The 19,252-nt window shown below is 36.0% G+C and overlaps 1 protein-coding gene across 2 annotated transcripts in view; it reads left to right on the forward strand.

The window, feature by feature from the left end:
• LOC108549365 (protein couch potato) overlaps positions 1–19,252 on the forward strand; it is a 182,339-nt gene that overhangs the window by 55,947 nt on the left and 107,140 nt on the right. The window lies entirely within an intron of this gene.

Here is a 19,252-nt window from a genome sequence, read left to right on the forward strand (position 1 = left end):
TATCGAAAATTCGCGTCGAATCTTGCTCGATCTTCGAGAAATTTTCGATGTCGATATACCTGTGTAATTATGGTCGTAAACGAAGTTTTATCGAACTTTGCCTACCATCTTACTTCCATTTTATCGCTTATTAAGGTACACAAATATTCTTATCGCCCTGTTACGATTACTTCTATTTATCGATAAAGAAGAAAATTGCAATTCACTATTTTCCTATTTTTTCACTGTCGAAGTGGACTTATTAATATACCTTAATATACCTTATTAATATACCTTAATATAAAAATATTTTCATTACATAAAATTATTTTTAATTATCATGGAAAGAAAATTGTAATTTAGAAATGAGAATTGTCATTAATGTAATTTTCTTATTTTTCTACCATCGAAGTATCCTTATAATAAACACGCCATGATACAAAAATATTCCTATTATGTAAAATCGTATTTCTTTATTTCTAAATAAAAGAAAAATTGTTGCTTAGTAAAATAATTACGAATAATATTATTTTAGTATTTTTCTATTGTTGAAATGACCCTAATAGCAAACACAGAATGATATAATAATTTTCCTATTACGTAAAGTCACTTTTATTTATTTCTGACTCAAAACGAAATTGTAACGTGGGAAAAAGAATTATCGCTATTACTATTTCCACACATTACTCCCCCACCTTGAAAGCAGACCTTGGGAGGGTCATAAGTGCACCCTAACGCGACGATGAAGGAATAACCGCGAAGCGTGCTCCAAAACGTTTGCACCCCGATACTTCGATTTAAATGCGAACAAAACCCACTCGAGTCGAAACTCGAATCGAAATTTTTCCCACTCGAGTGTACCTGAAAAATTGAGAAAACGACCCCGCGTGCATTATGCGAAAGGTTCGGGATGACATACAACGCTTACGCATACATACACCGCTTGTTAGATACAACATGGCGGAAAATGATAAATTTCCCGAACAGTTGCCGGTGCATTAACCGCGGGAAATTGGTATGGAGAAAATAAGATGCAGAGGTTAATCAAGAAAACGGATAATAACGCGTAATGCGGTCGGAGATCGCATGAAGCGAACGTCACAAGTATGTGCTTGGGGATGTAAAGGCGGCTTAATGAACGCGATTACGTTTAAATTATGTTGCTCGGTAAGAATGGTTTTTAGGATACGTATACCGAGTGCTCGAAACGAATGCAGCGGCGTACGTTTTATATGCAAATAATCCGGAAGAAAAATTCTGCAAATACACGTGTACGTACACACGCGGAGGATAAATGTCGAAGATGCAGCTTTGAATTTTATTGCTCGCAGTACGCGAAGAAACCTGCAAACAAGCTTCTGTCGGGAATATTCTTCGCGATCCTCTGCAATTACGATATGAACGAGTGTGTACGTATTTTTAATTACATTCGGAATTAATTGGTAACACGAAGAGTGTTTTGAAACGAAACGGAAGTCAGGGATGATTCTTTACGCGTATTATTTGCTATGGTTGGGTCGTATTCTTCGTCGGTTGGCGAGGATAAATTTTGTGAAATTTATTCTTGGCGGCTTTAGAATTTTTATTGGGGTATCGGTGCGTGCTGAATATTTTTTGGTAATTAATAAATTTTAATTTGGGCGAAAGATAGTGGGGAAATAGGAAAAGGATTAGGGAAAGTAAGGAAAACGCTTCGAATTTTTTAACAATCATAACTAATTCTTATTCTGATGGTTTGCGAAATGCTTGAAAGCCATAGGAAAATTTCGTAGAAAAATATATAACACCCTTTTGATATTTCTAATACTTCAGATCTTGGATTTCACACGATACCAATAATTTAAATTTCCCAAATATTCCAAATATTCCAAATATCCCAAATTTTCCATGTATTCCAAATTTTCCAAATTCTCCAAATTTCCCAAGTATTCCAAATATTCCAAATATTCCAAGTATTTCAAATTTTCCAAATTTCACAAATTTCCCAAGTATTCCAAATATTCCAAATATCCTAAATTTTCCAAATATTCCAAGTATTCCAAATTTTCCAAATTTTCCAAATTTTCCATATTCGAAATACCGCAAATCTTTGATGGATCGCATGTCAGAAAAGAACAAAAAAAAGAAAGAAAGAATACAAAAGATATTTCAGCTGGCGTCTCGCAATTCATCTAAATCCCCGTACAATTATCGAGGCAACGATACGGCAAAGACACGTATCACGCGTGCCGCGGTACATTAACGCGGCACAAAGGCCGATTGTGTGGCCGGTCGCGGATGCTAATGAGCGTTGTCCGAGATTTCGCGAAACGCGTTGCACGCGTAGTAGGAAGAAATTCCAGCGGCCATTTAAGCGGAATATCAATTGCCGCGACGAGACACGTGTCCGCGCGCATCGGCGCTATTATTTTCGTCGGACAGGTTCGAATGCGTCTCGGTGGCCGTGTAACATAGTAACGCACCGGAAATAAATTACCGTGCGACCGGCGCAGACCCATTACGACCGCCGGGATGGGATTTTAAGGGAATCGGCGTGAATTTAAGACCGACCGGTTGCTCCTTTATTACTATTAATAATACGAGCCTCGTAAACTCGTTTCGCCATTATTTATGCTTATTTATGACCGCGGTTATTTACGCGGACCTCCGGCCGATGTGGATCATCGCCGTTTCCGACACACGCTCTTTATCTCTCTCTCTCTCTCTCTTCTCTGCTCTTCGTCATTTTATCGGCCGTGTAATTTGCAAACTTCTACGACCCATGTCGCGATTGTCTGTTCAGCTTCTTTACTTTAATACATATAAAACGGAATGCGAACGTGTTAAAAGACCTTGTTTTTAAAATATATGTATCTTCGAACACTCTGTGCAATAATTGCGAATAATTAATTAATTAACGAGAAATTTATTTCCGAAATTATATTATAAAATTCTGGAAGGGTGCGCATTGTAGATGCAGTTATAAAAATTCACAAATTAATCACAAAAATTTAGTGATTTAATAATTTTCCCTTTCAAGTCGATCGTGTTAAGAAACCATTTTCTATCCTTTCCTGAGGATAATGCAATCCGTTGTACCGTGCTTATACTTTCAATGAGAGATCAATATATATATATTGGAGTATCTAAGAGAGTTAGAAGTGACGAGATTTGTAGACTTGCTGTTATTCACACATGTTTCTAATGTGATTAATTATTATTATTATTATTTTCATTTTCCTATAATATATATACTTTACTTTATGAAGAGTATTAGAAAAAGGACGGTACACGTGGAATTATTTTATTTTGATACTCCAGGCATTGTGATCTATCGTCACTTCGAGTGAAATTCATTAATTAATATCAATCTTTAGAAAAATAAAATTTCTGTTATCTATTCCACCTTCGATAAAGTGTCGATAAAAATTTTGGAAATTCTCCGAATTTTGAGTACAAGTTTTCTGAAACGTGTTAAGTATAATAAATTATGGTATATATTAAATCATAATCGTGAAATTCGACGCAAAGAACTATCAAGAATGAGTTAAGTAGGCTCGCCACTGGAAACATGTGCTTCTAATTACTATATCATCGTATACACGAGTTCCTGTCTCACGATAGATATTTACCTGTTCGTAACAAATTTGCGTTACGAACTTTTGATTTTACAGCGAAACGATTTATGGCAGTTTCGAATTTATTGCGTTGCTTCCTGTTGCGAGACGTCGTAGGGTAGCAGCGATTAATAGCGGTGAATTACGGGGTATTATTAGAAGGAAGACATCGATGGCTGGAATAAACGAAGCATTAATGACGAGAAAGGGTACAAGAGATAACACGGTAAGAATGGTTCCTATTTTCAGGGTGTTGTACAAGCCAAGCCTTAATTAGTCCGTAGCTACTTATAGATCGCGTTGCGAGTATTTCGGCAATTATATTTAGCGTTCCAATTCGCCTAAAATTACGTAACTTATCGGAGAACAGGGAATTTTGACGAATCGATCACTTCCGGTAGCCTGATCTATCCGATCCGCAGTGGGATAAATGATTTTGCGATCTTTATATCGATCGTGATCCTCGAATAACGATTTCCGTCGATTTATTTAATTTTTGCAGATCTATTATAAATTCGCGACAACCCTTTGCCGATTCATTACGATGGCAAATTAATTTATTACAAATTTCTCGTTATTTTGTTATAATAAATTTTAATATAGATTAAACGTGACAAATCTTTGCCACATTTGCATTCTCACGGTAACAGTTCGCGATTTATGCACGCGGGATATTTAAAAACGAAGATTGATCAGCGGTCGTGCTGTATCTTCTATATCTCATGTAAATTCTGATTTGTTTCGAGTTCAAAATACAAAAGCAGACGAAAGAATTTATTATTTCGTAATATAATAATCCGTGCATTTGCAAACATCGCTTCGGTTTCATTTAAGTCCCTGCTCGGGATAAAAATAATTATCATTGGAATTTATTTCACGTTACTGAAACGTTCTCTGCGTTCGGGAACTTTTATTGTTGCTCGTGCGGGGTGATTTAATTTTAATAAAACGTCTTTTTGTGCATTAACGTGCTCTCGAACGGGGAATGTCAAGGTTCATCGTTAGGGCAGCCGGTGTTTTAACCCTAATAAAAACAGCTTATCTAACGGAAATATCTTAGTAATACCCTGGTTAACTGAAGCTGCTTAACGAGATTGGTCATTTAAAACATCGTTGCTAACACGAATTAGTATCTTTCCTAGCTATTTGAGCGTTAGACCTCGCTTGGAAGCTAGACCCGTTCGAAAAGAGGAGATTATCAGATTATCCTTGCCCATCGAACGTGTTAATTACTGGAGAATTTAGCCCTCTGCGAGGTTACAGTACGAATAGTCATAATGGAATAGTATGTCAAGAAATGTTATAATTTTTGAAGTAATTTATCATTTCATTCGTATTTCCTGTTTATAAATTATGACGGAATTATCCAGGAATTATTGAGCCGATGCTATGAATAAATAAAACAAGTGTCTCAGCGTTGGTCAAACAATTTTTGCTTCTCTGAACTTTCTTAAAAAATTCAGAGACTTGTATAATCTATCTTTATTTTCTAGCAGAAACTCGTATACCTTCTGTCCCATCATTTGACAACGATTGCAGAAAAATTCGTGAGTCTAATTTAAAGATGCACTAACGTTCTTAAATACTCCATTTAAGTACCTGCGAAGTTTATATATTTAGCAGAATCACTATTTTCTTGTATTCCAAATTCGACACAACCTGGAAACTCACACACCTTCGTGTTAATGCACCTAACAGCGTCTCTAGAAAAATTCGCGAACCTAATTTATAGATGCAGGAATATTCCTAAACACTCCATATGAATATCTATAAAGTCTGCATATGTAGTAGAACCACTATCTCTTTGAATTCCAAATTCGACACAACCTGGAAACTCACACACCTTCGCGTTATATCACCTAACAGCGTCTCCAGAAAAATTCGCGAGCCCAATTCAAAGATGCACTAACGTTCTTAGAAACTCCATATAGGTATCTATAAAGCCTATATATCTAGCAGAACCACTGTTTCATTATATCCTAAATTGGTCATCAACTAGAAACCAGTACACCTTCGCGTTCCATTACCTAACAACGTCTCCGAAAAGTGTCTCTTCATAGTCTAGGCTCCTCGATGTCTACAAACCCATACACCTTCGCTGATATCGTGTTCGGACAAACTCACGATCGAAATGGAAAAACATGGCAGCACTCTCGAACGTGGAAGAATGATTTTCGACACGCTGGAACGCGTTCGACCCGGTCGTCGCCGTCGTTCATACTGTTGGCTTCGTCAAATCAGATAAACCGCACACAGCGTCGCGTTGTCTCTCCAAGAGTGAATAGGAACGTTTGTAAGCGGTCGGTGGAACAGACTCGAACACAAACGCCGCAGATTAGAGCGCGAAGCTTCGACGTGGATTTCGACGAGCCGCTTTTCGATGTTCTCGAATTACCGGTAAACCTTGACTCGGGATTCATCGAACCCGCAGACCCGTGAACGGCTGCTTCGCCCATTATGCGCTACTCCCGCCACGGATTACATTATCGTGGACCATAGTTCGCGTGGAACGTGAATACTGTCGGGACATTCGCCACTGATTCGAAACGTGGTTCAGCCGTACGGGTTCGGAACAATCACCGCGGGATGAGATTTTGTTTATTTTTGGAAATTAGTTCTTCCACGATTGACTCAACCCGAAGCGGAGAGGTTCAGAACAATGACGAAGGGATAAGATTTTGTTTATTTTTGGAAATTAGGTCTTTGACGATTGATCTACCCCCAAGTGGAGAGGTTTAGAACAGTGACGGAAGGGATAAGGTTTTGTTTAATTTTGGAAATTAGGTCTTTGACTATTGATCTAGTTCGGAATGGCGACGAAGGGATGAGATTTTGTTCATTTTTCGAAATTAGTCCCTTGACGATTGGCCCAATTCAAACCTAGCTAAAATCATAGAGATTGGAAACTATAATGCAAGTATGAGATTTTGCCTATTTCTCGAAATTAGTCCTTTGACGAGTGGCCTACTCTAAATCTAGCCCAAACCATAGAGATTCAAAATAATACCGTAAGTATGAGATTTTGTCTATTTTTCCAAATAACTCTTTTATCAGTTAACATAATAATATGCATGCATAGATCGAGAGATCATTTTCTTGGCCCATTATCTTAATTCGGAGAGGCCACATTCGATACTAATTATATAACAGATATTTTTTAAAAAATATTGGACTATCAGATTAATCAAAATGACAGCTTCCTAATTTTTGTTTTGGAAATTAGTACAAGGAATACAAACGATTTTGCTAAAATTATTGGCAACTCTGATCATCAGGTAAAAGCATTACGCACACCCATTTGTTTTCGTTGCGTAGATCTTGTTTAAATACGTATTACAGGTTGGTGGTTCTAGTATTGCGAGGAATGGTTGATTCGCTCGGTGCAAGAAAAGAAGTGCATACTTCTGAAACATCGTTGCTCCCGATTATCCGTTAAATCCGCTAAACCCGCTAAACCCATTTCTCCGACTTCTTGCTTCCCTGTACAGATTGTAGGTGACGGGAAACCGTTACGTAAAGCACAGCTAATTTATAGACGTATGAACGTCTTGCTTATCTTCTTCGGATAAATAAGTTGGAATTAAGCGGTGTGACTAATTTAATCCTTCTATCTCGCGAAGAAACAATAACAAATAAAAAAGGAAGTAAATAAATCAGAGAATCGTCGAGTAGATCGTACGATAATATTACTTAATATGTATTTAATCGGGTATTAAACTGGAGATTATCTACATAGAGATAATACAATTAAAATTACTTACATAGAGATTTAGCAGAACCGTTTTCTAATTTTAATTTTTAATTTTATTCTCTGAAATATTCGGATTTTTGTGTGTGGTATAAATATTATATTATACCGAAGAACTATATGATAGATCTCCATAATTTTTTACAATAATTTTGGTAAAGAGAAAAAGTGAAGTATTCAAATTTGGGTATATTAAACTAATTTTAATTTTAATTTTATCCTATTATGCAATTTTTAATTTTAATTTTATCCTATTATTTAATTTTTAATTTTGATTTTATCTTATTATTTAATTTTTAATTTTAATCTCTTAAATATTCGGATTTTTGTGTGTGATATAAATATTATATTTTATCGAAGAATTATATGATAGATATCCATAATCTTTTACAATAATTTTGGTAAAGAGAAAAAGTGAAGTATTGAAATTTGGGTATAATAAACTAATCTTAATTTCAATTTTATCTTATTATTTAATTTTTAATGTTATTCTCTGAAATATTCGAATTTTTGTGTGTGGTATAAATATTATATTTTATCGAAGAACTATATAATAAATATCCATAATCTTTTACAATAATTTTAGTAAAGAGAAAAAGTGAAGTATTCGAATTTGGATATATTAAACTAATTTTAATTTTAATTTTATTTTATTATTTAATTTTTAATTTTAATCTCTGAAATATTCAGATTTTTGTATGTGGTATACTTATTATATTTCATCGAAGAACTATATGACAAATATCCATAATCTTTTGCAATAATTTTGGTAAAAAGAAAAATCGAAGTATTGAAATTTGGGTATAATAAACTAATCTTAATTTCAATTTTATCTTATTATTTAATTTTTAATTTTATTCTCTGAAATATTCGAATTTTTGTGTGTGGTATAAATATTATATTTTATCGAAGAACTATATAATAGATATCCATAATCTTTTGCAATAATTTTGGTGAAGAGAAAAAGTAAGGTAATTAAATTTGGGTATATTCTAACAAATTGGGGTTACTTCTTATTAAACAACTATGAACGCTATATTTATAAAATATTTATAAAGTTTGCAAATAATGGAAATAATCTCAGGTTAAAGTCGACGAAATTTTTGCTTCGATTTTTCAAAATTTTCGCTCGCGTCCAGGCAAAAAAGTAATAGGATCTTATTTAAAAATTCGAATGGTTTTTCCGTCGCTGGAGAAGGTGTCTCGCGTGTCCGAAAAAGCGACAAAAGCGAAGGTTCCGAGCGCAGAAAGCCAATACTTCTTAAGAAATGTTTTGAAAGCTTCGCAAGTTTTAGTAATTTCTTTCACCGAGAACGCTTTCCACGAGTTTAAGAACTTTTCTTATGGTATTCAAGAAAAATGGCAAAAGCGTGGCATTTCAGAGATGCGAATACAGATTTTACCTGGCGATGTTTCGAAAACTTTCCTAGCCCCTTTTGACGAGTTTACAGCCTCCCTTCTCTTTTCTTTTACTTCGAGCATTTTTGCAATGCGACGTTTCGAGTCACACCTCGGGAACTTTGTTGCAATTTATTCTTCGAAACCGCTTTTTGCAAATCCGTGAAATTCCCGGTTAAATGGTCATCGAAACTCTAAACCTCTTCTCATCAATGTCTCATGACGAGGAACAGAGAAATATTTGCTATACTTTGACGTCAAAATATTATTAGGATTCGCAGTATTACTTTTTCCACGTGATCTGCGTTCGCAAAAAATAAGAGAAAAATATACGCAACGCAGTTGTGTATCAGCTATGAGACATCGATATATCTGAAACCACACCAAACAGAATTTTCAAAAATAAGATAATTCGAATAAAATGAAATAAACTAAAAGTAAAAAAATAAAGTAGGATGAAAGACTGGGTTGTGGAAAAGATAAGACAGGAATACAATACCTAGGAAAGTTAAAGAGCGCAAAGATTTCTGGAGAGGGTAATGCAAACGAAGCGGATGTTCCTGTAGCAGCTGCGAAACTGCGAAACTCGCGAAAAGAAACTCGTGGCATCATTACGCGATCACATCGATCACAGAAAAGTAGCGATATTATCAAGAATTCTATAGACTCGAAGGGATCTATGATCGTTGGATCTATGAGCCAACCATTCCACAGTCGTGAAACTCCGATCTCGGAATCACGAGACAATTAGGTCTCGAATAGGATCACTGCAAGGTGGTTAGGTTCCATTTGGACCACCTGGATCCAAATCGTTGGATCTAGATTTAAGTTACCCTTAAGACAGTACCACCGCGAATCAGATCGCTTCACGATTATAGAACCTCGATCTCGGGACCACGGGATAGCTAAGTCTCGAATAGGATCGAATAGGTTCCATTTGGATCCACCACCGCGAATTAGATCACGCAGTTGTAGAACCTCGAATGGGATTACTCGATCTATGCACACCTAGTCGATGAATTCAGCTAGTCTGCACTTGGATTGAGACACTGGAAACCGGAAGCTCCTCTAGAACCCTCGGTGATCTCGAAGGTTCATCCCCAAGTCCAGGTTCGGAGAGTCTATGACGATCCAATTCGAGATTCTAAAGTCTCCAAAATCTAATTATAGGGTTCTGTTCCTAGCAGATTCTCGATGCGTGCAACTGACATCTCGCAGAACTCACGAGCTTCCGAAGACTCTCAAAATTGTCACGATGTCGTGTCTTTTGTAAATACGTTTACAACCAAATCTCTAGAATCGTATATAGTCACTGGTTCTTGCTTGACGATGATTGGTGACGGACGGTTCTTTGAGGTGATTGTGTTTGACTTGGAATTAGTAAGTGGACTGTGTCCTATCTTGCTATCGCGTATCGTTATATTCTACGAGCTAATAGGTAGGTAATAGGCCTTTGTGTAGACCCTTGGTAGGGCTATGTAATTTGTAATTGGATGAAGTTTCCGAATTTGGGGTATAAGGATAGGGGTTACAAACGGAGAAACGAACTGAACTATTACTTAGCTGTCCCATATTCCAGGTACTTGGCGTATATGATGGCCAAGTTTCAAGGTGCCACCGTGTGTTACCTAGGTACAATGGGTTGGCAGTATGATTTTTCCTGATGAGTAATACTACCGCCGAAACGATATTTCAAGGATTAACAACATATGTATGTCAACATGCGTATTAAATTCTTCTTTCCAATTATTTTGGAACAATAAATTGGTAAACAATTAAAAAATAATTATCGAGTAATACCAGAACGTCGAGTGTCGTTGGAATACAGTAGTCGATGATTACTGTCCACCCTAATCGCATTTCCGATTCGCTCCTAAATCTAAATCTGTTAAAAGAAAATCTAGATCTGTTTAGCTCGAAGTCAAATCGATAAATCATCTCTATATTATATACCCAGCGATCGACCGAAGATCGACGAAAGATTACGATCGTTTCCGATTCCAGTGATAATTAATTCCCTTCTATAGTAATCTACATTTCCTCGATTTGATCAGGAATCTTACGAGTCCAAACTCACTTTATCGTGTCCCTCAAGTCCAAAGTTATCCATACCACCCCCGTTGACACCTATCAGGGGATCGCTGCTGTCCTATTTCGCGTCGTTGTTTCTATTCGACTGTACATGTCCGGATCATTCCTTTTGAATGGTCGCAATACCATTTAACGCGTAGCTTTTGGCCCAGAGCCAGCATTTCCGTAGGATAACTGCTAATGACGCTTTCAGTTATCGCGCCGAGTCTCGTCGAGTATCGCGTTACGATCTGACACCCCTTTTTCCTTTCCTCTTTCTTCCAACTTTCCCTTCTTGGAATCTCTTCGTAGGGATCCAGCGTTGAAGGAAAAAGAAAAACACGAGACAGTGCCCGAATGAGATCGAAGTGCTCGCGTCGACGCTAGATTTTCCCACATTTTCCTCTCTTTCCTCTTTTTTCCAAACTCTCGCTTTTCCGTCGGAAGCTACGGGGTAGTTAGCGTGCCAAATGCATTTCCTTTCACGCGCGTTATCTCGTCGCGAGTGACGTGCGTTCGCCGGCGATAAGCATCCGTGCCACTCGTTATCCGAGGAACCTCCTCCGACAATTTTCCGACGTTATTTTTTCCACCCCGTGACGCCACTTTCAACCCCCGTTCCACCCCATTCTTCCTTCCCCTTCCCTGAATTTTCCCACTTTCTCCTCCCGTTTCTCTTTTCCTCGCCCAACACGCTGTCGACTAATTTCCCGCTGTCCCTCTAACAGCGCTGCAGCTCCGGGACCGAGTTTAAGGAACGTGGCGAGGGACGCGCGAAGAAGTTAAGCTTATACAGTTTAATTCTGTTAAACCACACAGCGCTGCAATTTTTTACCCCGTCATCCCGGTTTTTCTCCCAGGTATATCGCCCAGTCTCTACCCGCAGCTTCCCGAGGAGACCACACACGCAGGATCTGCCGCAGGATCAATCGGCAGATGCCAGTGATCGGTCACGGTGAGGTTTGCTTCCGCTTTCTTCCGCTTTCTTCTGTGCTCGGTAACAGTTCGTTTTAGCTGTCTTCTCGTTCTTCTCTACCTTCTGAACGGTCGTTCAGCTCTGCCGACGAGTTTTTCTAGGAACGAATACGCGGGAGGTCTTTACGCGAGTTTGCTGAGAGATCAAGGCGCCATTTCTGCGGTGCGATTTAGCGCTAGATTTATGTATTAACTGTACTTATTATCGTAGTATCGCAGAATTTCCACCTCGTGTATAGGTGACTTTAGTTTGGAAGGTCGCCGAGGGTTCGAGGGCCAGGTCGGTCGGAAAAACCCCGGCGATGCGTCAGGCCCTTAGCATGACCATATTTGGTCATGTTGGGGCAGGCTTTTGGGGAATATATAAAGAAGGCAAAAATGGTTAGCGGACAGTTCTTGTGTAGAGTTTTCGAGGAGTTTTTAGAACGGAGTTGTATAGATAGAAGTATAAGTTGTTAGTCGTTTAGTTGTATTTGTGTTGTGGAATCAAGCTGTAATCTTAAGTTGCAGTTGTAGTTGTAATAGTTGGTCTATCTATATTCGTAGACTTTATCGTGACCACACATTGTCAATTCTTTATTATTAATTAATAAATAGAATACTATTATTTACCACCACCCAAGTCTCTACATTATTAACCTCTTTGTGTACGATATCGTGTGGGACTCGTGAAAAGGAAATCGGGCCAAATATGAGAATCAAGGGTTAGGTTAGAAGAGCTGTGGTTTGTGGATAGTTCTGTAGTCAGATATGTAGGAATATTGGGTAGGCAATAGAATAAGCAGCGATGTAAATATAAAAATGATTTATTCTAAACTAAAATTTATTCTAAGCGGTAATAACTCTCACTCGCTATTTCTCAGTAAACTCTATGACTGACTCATGTTCTCTTTCTTAATAGGTAGGTCGTGTATTCTGAACACCTAGACGCATTCCCAGGCTTTCACTCTTCACATGCATTCGACTCTGTCATAAACATCCCTTACATTCGGTACTCTTGCACGCGGTCACTTTCGTTCTAACAAGGAAAGTGCAAGTCCTTCGAGTCACCGATTTAGTTGAAACTTTATAGGTTTATAGATTTTGTTGTGCAGTTCAAAAATATATAACATTATAGTTGCAATTAATTAATGATTTTAAAGATACTTACGATTAAAGTTTTATTACGTACTTAATTATATATTTATTTTCAACAGTTTTCAAATGAAGTCGTGGCATACCGGCAAGGGTCGAGAATTGCTATGATGAAGGACCGGTGTTCGATTCCCGTCATAGTTAATATGTTTTTTTTTTCAATCTATTTTTTATTTTGTATTTATTTTTCGCCTATTGTAAATAAACATTGTAAATAAACAGTTGCAAATAAAATTTCTTAGTAAACAAATTTTTTTTCTCGCTTTCCTATACTAGTATATATTTATTACAAAATAATTAGAATATAACGCAAGAGAAATACTTTTCTATAGCAATCTCATCTACTACAGAAAGAAGACGAAAATATAAATAATCATTAGATACAGGAAATACAAAACCTATCGCTCAGGTAAGTATTAATTATTAAATTAAACATTGTATAAAAATGTTGCCTATAATTCCAACATTGCTGTGCAGCTATAAATGTTGATGAATTAATTACAAAAACTTGGAAATTTATTTATTTTCTACTGCCAAATTGATTTATTAAGATGTTAAATATTTATCGTCTATTAAAATGAAAAATTGTACTGCCTGCGCCATCTATGATTTTGGACCAGAAGCTCGAAAAGTAATAGGAATATAGAATAGGCAAGGAGGTCGTCGAGGAGCTGGTCACGTGGTCGACGAGGCCAGAGTGGGGATAGAAAAGAATAGAATGGCTCTGGCAGTGAAAAATTATTAATTACTCAATTTTCGTAAACAATTTGTGAACTTTTATAATTTCATTGCAAAGCTGGAACTTCAGGCTGCATTCCTATATAATATTCGTAAAGAATTTAACTCTAAATTATTAGTTATTAATTTTTGTCTTATGGCGTCTATAATTTCGTAACGGCGACCATCACGATCTTCCGTGAAAATATTTAATACCCAACGAGATTAGAAGCAAAATGTGATCAAAAGTTATATGAGAAGATTCGCAAAAACATTGTCTTTATAATGAGTGCATAAAGGTTCATAAATTAATTGCGTAAAGGATAGTAATTAATGAAAAACCAATGGCGTCTTCGACAATTTTCGACAATAATTCAAATATTTCGTAGAATAATTTTTAATAATTAATTAATTAGGGACAAATTTATGTCGAAAAATATATTGGAAAGTTCTTAAAGAAACTTTCCAATATATTTTTCGACATAAATTTGTCCCTAATTAATTAATTATTAAAAATTATTCTACGAAATATTTGAATTATTGTCGAAAATTGTCGAAGACGCCATTGGTTTTTCATTAATTACTATCCTTTACGCAATTAATTTATGAACCTTTATGCACTCATTATAAAGACAATGTTTTTGCGAATCTTCTCATATAACTTTTGATCACATTTTGCTTCTAATCTCGTTGGGTATTAAATATTTTCACGGAAGATCGTGATGGTCGCCGTTACGAAATCATAGACGCCATAAGACAAAAATTAATAACTAATAATTTAGAGTTAAATTCTTTACGAATATTATATAGGAATGCAGCCTGAAGTTCCAGCTTTGCAATGAAATTATAAAAGTTCACAAATTGTTTACGAAAATTGAGTAATTAATAATTTTTCACTGCCAGAGCCATTCTATTCTTTTCTATCCCCACTCTGGCCTCGTCGACCACGTGACCAGCTCCTCGACGACCTCCTTGCCTATTCTATATTCCTATTACTTTTCGAGCTTCTGGTCCAAAATCATAGATGGCGCAGGCAGTACAATTTTTCATTTTAATAGACGATAAATATTTAACATCTTAATAAATCAATTTGGCAATAGAAAATTAATGAATTTCCAAGTTTTTGTAATTAACTCATGAATATTTTTAGCTGCACAGCAAAGATGGAATTATAGGCAACATTCTTATACAATGTTTAATTTAATAAGTAATACTTACATGAGCGATAGGTTTTGTATTTCCTGTAGTAAATAAGATTGCTACAGAAAAGTGTTTTTCTTGCATAATATTCTTATTATTTTGTAATAAATATATACTAGCATAAGAAAGGGTGAAAAATAAATTTTTTTATTAAGAAATTTTATGTACAATTGCTTATTTACAATGTTTTCGTAGAAGAAAAATTAATACAAAATAAAAAATAGATTGAAAAAAGTACCAATTAAGACGGGAATCGAACACCGGTCCTCCAGGTTACGAAATTTCGACTTTAACCACTGGACCATGACTTCACTTGAAAATTAATGGAAATAAATATATAATTAACGACGTAATAAAACTTTAATCGTAAATATCTTAAAAATTATTAATTAATTACAACTATAGTGATATATATTCTTGTACTACATGACGAAATCTATAAACCTGTATGGTTTCGACTAAATCGGTGACTCGAAGGACTTGCACTTTCCTTGTAAGCTAGAACACTCTTGGCATTCTTTCAGGGTCGTACCTATTCCTTTCTTACAAATATATTTTATTGAATATGTTATAAAAATAACTAAAAAAATGTCTGTAAAGCGAAAAATTTGCGTGGATGATTAGCACAACTTGAAAAGCTTTGTTGAAGTAGACGTAAGTAATTTATGACATGGCCTGTCTAAAAAGTCTAAGTACACATAGTGGGAAAATTTTTCGGTTGTGGAAGAAAACTCAAAAATCCTGGGTTAGTTGTCGAGAAGAGACGTAGCCGATCGGACGTGCTCCTTCAGGTATCTCTAAAATAAAGCCTTTAACCTCTGTTGCGAAACGACGAGTTTTATTTTGCCCGCGCTTTAATTTTTATCCAGCTCCTTCTAATTCAACATGCTTTGTTGAACCGTAAGGTGGATCAAAGTGGCCAATTTTCCTGTTGATTATGACACACGTTATGGAATCTTAAATTATAAGGTATGAATACAAATGTATCAACTCGCCTAACGACTTCCTTTCACATCTCGCTACCAAATTTGACATGACACTGCCTTCTCGAGAGAATTGATTCTTGCCTTCTCTAATTTTCTCTGAAATCTGCTCTCACCCAACGGGTTCTGGATAATATTGCAAACCCATCGGTGGACTGTTCGTCGATAGATGTTATTCGTCTTTTGCTTCTTTTCTCTTTCACGATTCTTTGATCATTTTATCAATATAAGCAAAATTAGGATTTCTTTAGAGGCCTTGAATCTTACAAAAGTTCCTGACACAGTCTTCCGTGGTTACTTCTATGGTTATCTATTTTTCAGGTAGAAGTCCATTCAAATAACAGGTTTTATTGAGACAAAGTAACAACTCGTGTCGAGAAGTTACATCGAAGTTACATATTAATCCTTTGCACTCGAAAGGTGACCCTCAGTCACCATTTCATAAAATTCGGAAGATCGATATTAATTAATATATCAAATTTAATGTAATGTAACAGTGTGCAGGGTATCGAAATCAAATAATTCTACAATTCTATTATTATATTATTCCTTATTTACTGCTCAAAAAAGTATTGTCAGTTTTTTAGTAGAGAACCTTTGAATTTCTCCTCTTCTGTAGCCAAAAAATTGTCGAGTGCAAAGGGTTAACCCTTATCGGACTTCTTATACGTGATTTTCACTAGGCTCTAGCTGATCTCGGTAAATATGCGAAAAATTTCCATTTTGTCATCTTCCACGTGACGCACCGCAGTGACAGAGTACTGTTGTCACGTGAAGGATAATTTACAACCGATAAGGGCTAATTTTCTATATCATAGCAACGTCAAAATTCTTCACGAAGAATCGAATCATAAAAATCCTTCATGCTAAACATCAAAATCTGATCTTCGTCTCCATTCTCTGACATCATTGACCAGAAATGAAATTTGCTTTCAAATTTCGAGGAATCTTTCGTCTTCCCTGTCCGTTCGCGTTTCAAATTGACAAATTTGACGGTATCGCGTGTTTCCTCTCGCAATTTTATCTAATTCCCCGACAGCCATGGCGTTGGAAACTTTCAGATTCGCGGAATGGCCGAGTTCGTCCAGGAAAGTTAACGCACAAAGAGCTTGGCTAACTTCGTCAGAGGGCCCCCGTTGAATTTCGCGGAATTTTCGCCGGATTTTTGCCCGAAGTTGAATCAATATTTATAAAGCCTTCGTTAATTCGGCAGCCATTTGCGCGGAATAGATGCGAACGTTCTTAGGCCGGAAAGTTGGGGATTAATGGCGTTCGCGCGTTTCAAACTTGTCCGACAATAGACGGACCGTTTTCACTTGCAGCTCGTTTCCCTTCCTCCCGTTAATTATGTCTCGTTAAACCGTGTTGTGGCTTCAAAACGCCTGCATTATTCCGCTGATTATTTGGACAGAAGCTACTCGAATTTGGCAAGTAAGCGGAAGCTTCGGGAAATATCGGAATTTCGGCTCGCCACGGTTTCAACCACCGTTTTCCCAGTTACGGTGACTATGTCTTCCTTTTCTTTTCCAGTATAAACGTATTGTTTCGCAGAGTAAGCGAAACTTTCAGGAAAGTTCGAAATTCCATCGATTTTACTCTCACAGTGAATTACACGAACGATGAAGGTAAATTGCAAAATAAATCCAATTGAAATGCAGATTTTTATATTTTTTAAATCATTTCCTGTTGAAAGACAACGTTATACACTGTCATTTTGTCCTAAAGTATCTGCGACAATGTATAATATTGTCTTTTAACTTGAAATGATTTAAAAAATATAAAAATCTTCATTTTAATTCGATTTATTTTGCATTTATCTTCATCGTTCGAAATTGAGATTTTTATATTTTTTAAATCATTTTATGTTGAAAGACAACGTTATACACTGTCATTTTGTCCTAGAGTATCTGCGACAATGTATAATATTGTCTTTTAACTTGAAATGATTTAAAAAATACAAAAATCTTCATTTTAATTCGATTTATTTTGCATTTATCTTCATCGTTCGAAATTGAGATTTTTATATTTTTTAAATCATTTTATGTTGAAAGACAACGTTGTACATTGTCATTTTGTCCTAAAGCGTCTCCGACAGAGTATAATATTGTCTTTCAACGTGAAATAATTTAAAAAATATAAAAATCTTCATTTTAATTCAATTTATTTTGTCCTAAAGACAAAATCCCCTTATCTTGGTGTTCTTCCCCTAAGTTAAATCAGTTTACGAGTTTTGAGTTTGTGTTATTGTATTCTTGTTCTTTCGTGAATTTTCGGTGTCTCAAGACCAGTATTCGCCATCCTACAATATATTCACTCATATTCATCGTACCGCTGAAATTACTATAATTTGTGCACCCATTAGGTGCCCATTAGAGATCGGTAGTTCTAGTGTTAAAACGGAGGATAGTTCCTGTTTATTTTTAAAGTCTATAAATTGGAAGAAAAACTGACGATTAAAGCAGCGAATCCCGATGCAGGAATTTTGTCAATTAATAAAATTGCGGAGGAACAAGGCGTGTATAGAGTAGAGCACGAGACCAAATTGGAGAACTAATGGCATCTGCCTTTCGTTTTACGAGGACAGCGTCGCTTTAACCTCCATCTGCAACTGGCAGCTTCGCAGTTCATCCTCTGTCTATCTCTTCCTCCTGTCTCGATATCGCCATGTGTTCTAACGATTCTTAGCTCTAATGCTTCGCTCGTCATCCGCGAAATTATCTCTAGCCAACGTCTGCTGCTAATGCTAATTCGCCAATACCGATACCGATGCCGATTGCGCTTGTCAGCTGAATCAAAGTCGTTATGAATTCGAACCCAGATGGTGTACAGGCTGTTCCAGGTGTCAATGATCAAATTTTATAAATGTGTATTCTGTGCATATTAAATACGATATTTTTTATTTGTATTTTATGGATTTAAATAGGATGGAAAGAATATTGTATAAATATATAGAAGTGATATAAATTCGAACCCAGATGGTGTACAGGCTGTTCCAGGTGTTAATGATCAAATTTTATAAATGTGTATTCTGTGCATATTAAATACGATACTTTTTATTTGTATTTTATGGATTTAAATAGGATGGAAAGAATATTGTATAAATATATAGAAGTGGGAGACAATTTTTCGATTTTTTAAAATATACCGTTGCTTTTAGAATTTAGAGTGGTTTCCAGTTAATAAACAAAAGTTAAATTAGGAGTGTGCGGGTTCCCGAAAATTGTTGGGAATATCGTTTTAAATATTAATTATGTTTTCGAAGCAAACGAATACTGATACGCCAACTTCAAAAATCTTTTGGAATTTCGTAGATTTCGGAATCCGGAGCACTCCTGGTAATTATAAATTACTATTTCATATCTTCATCGTGACATCACAATTATTTAATTATTCCTCGAAATCAGTAATTTTACTAGAATTAAAATTAAAAAACAAAGTCCTTCCCCGAAGAA

The sequence above is a fragment of the Eufriesea mexicana genome, unplaced genomic scaffold (assembly GCF_001483705.2).
Source record: "Eufriesea mexicana isolate 0111107269 unplaced genomic scaffold, ASM148370v2 scaffold1902, whole genome shotgun sequence".
NCBI lineage: Eukaryota > Metazoa > Arthropoda > Insecta > Hymenoptera > Apidae > Eufriesea > Eufriesea mexicana.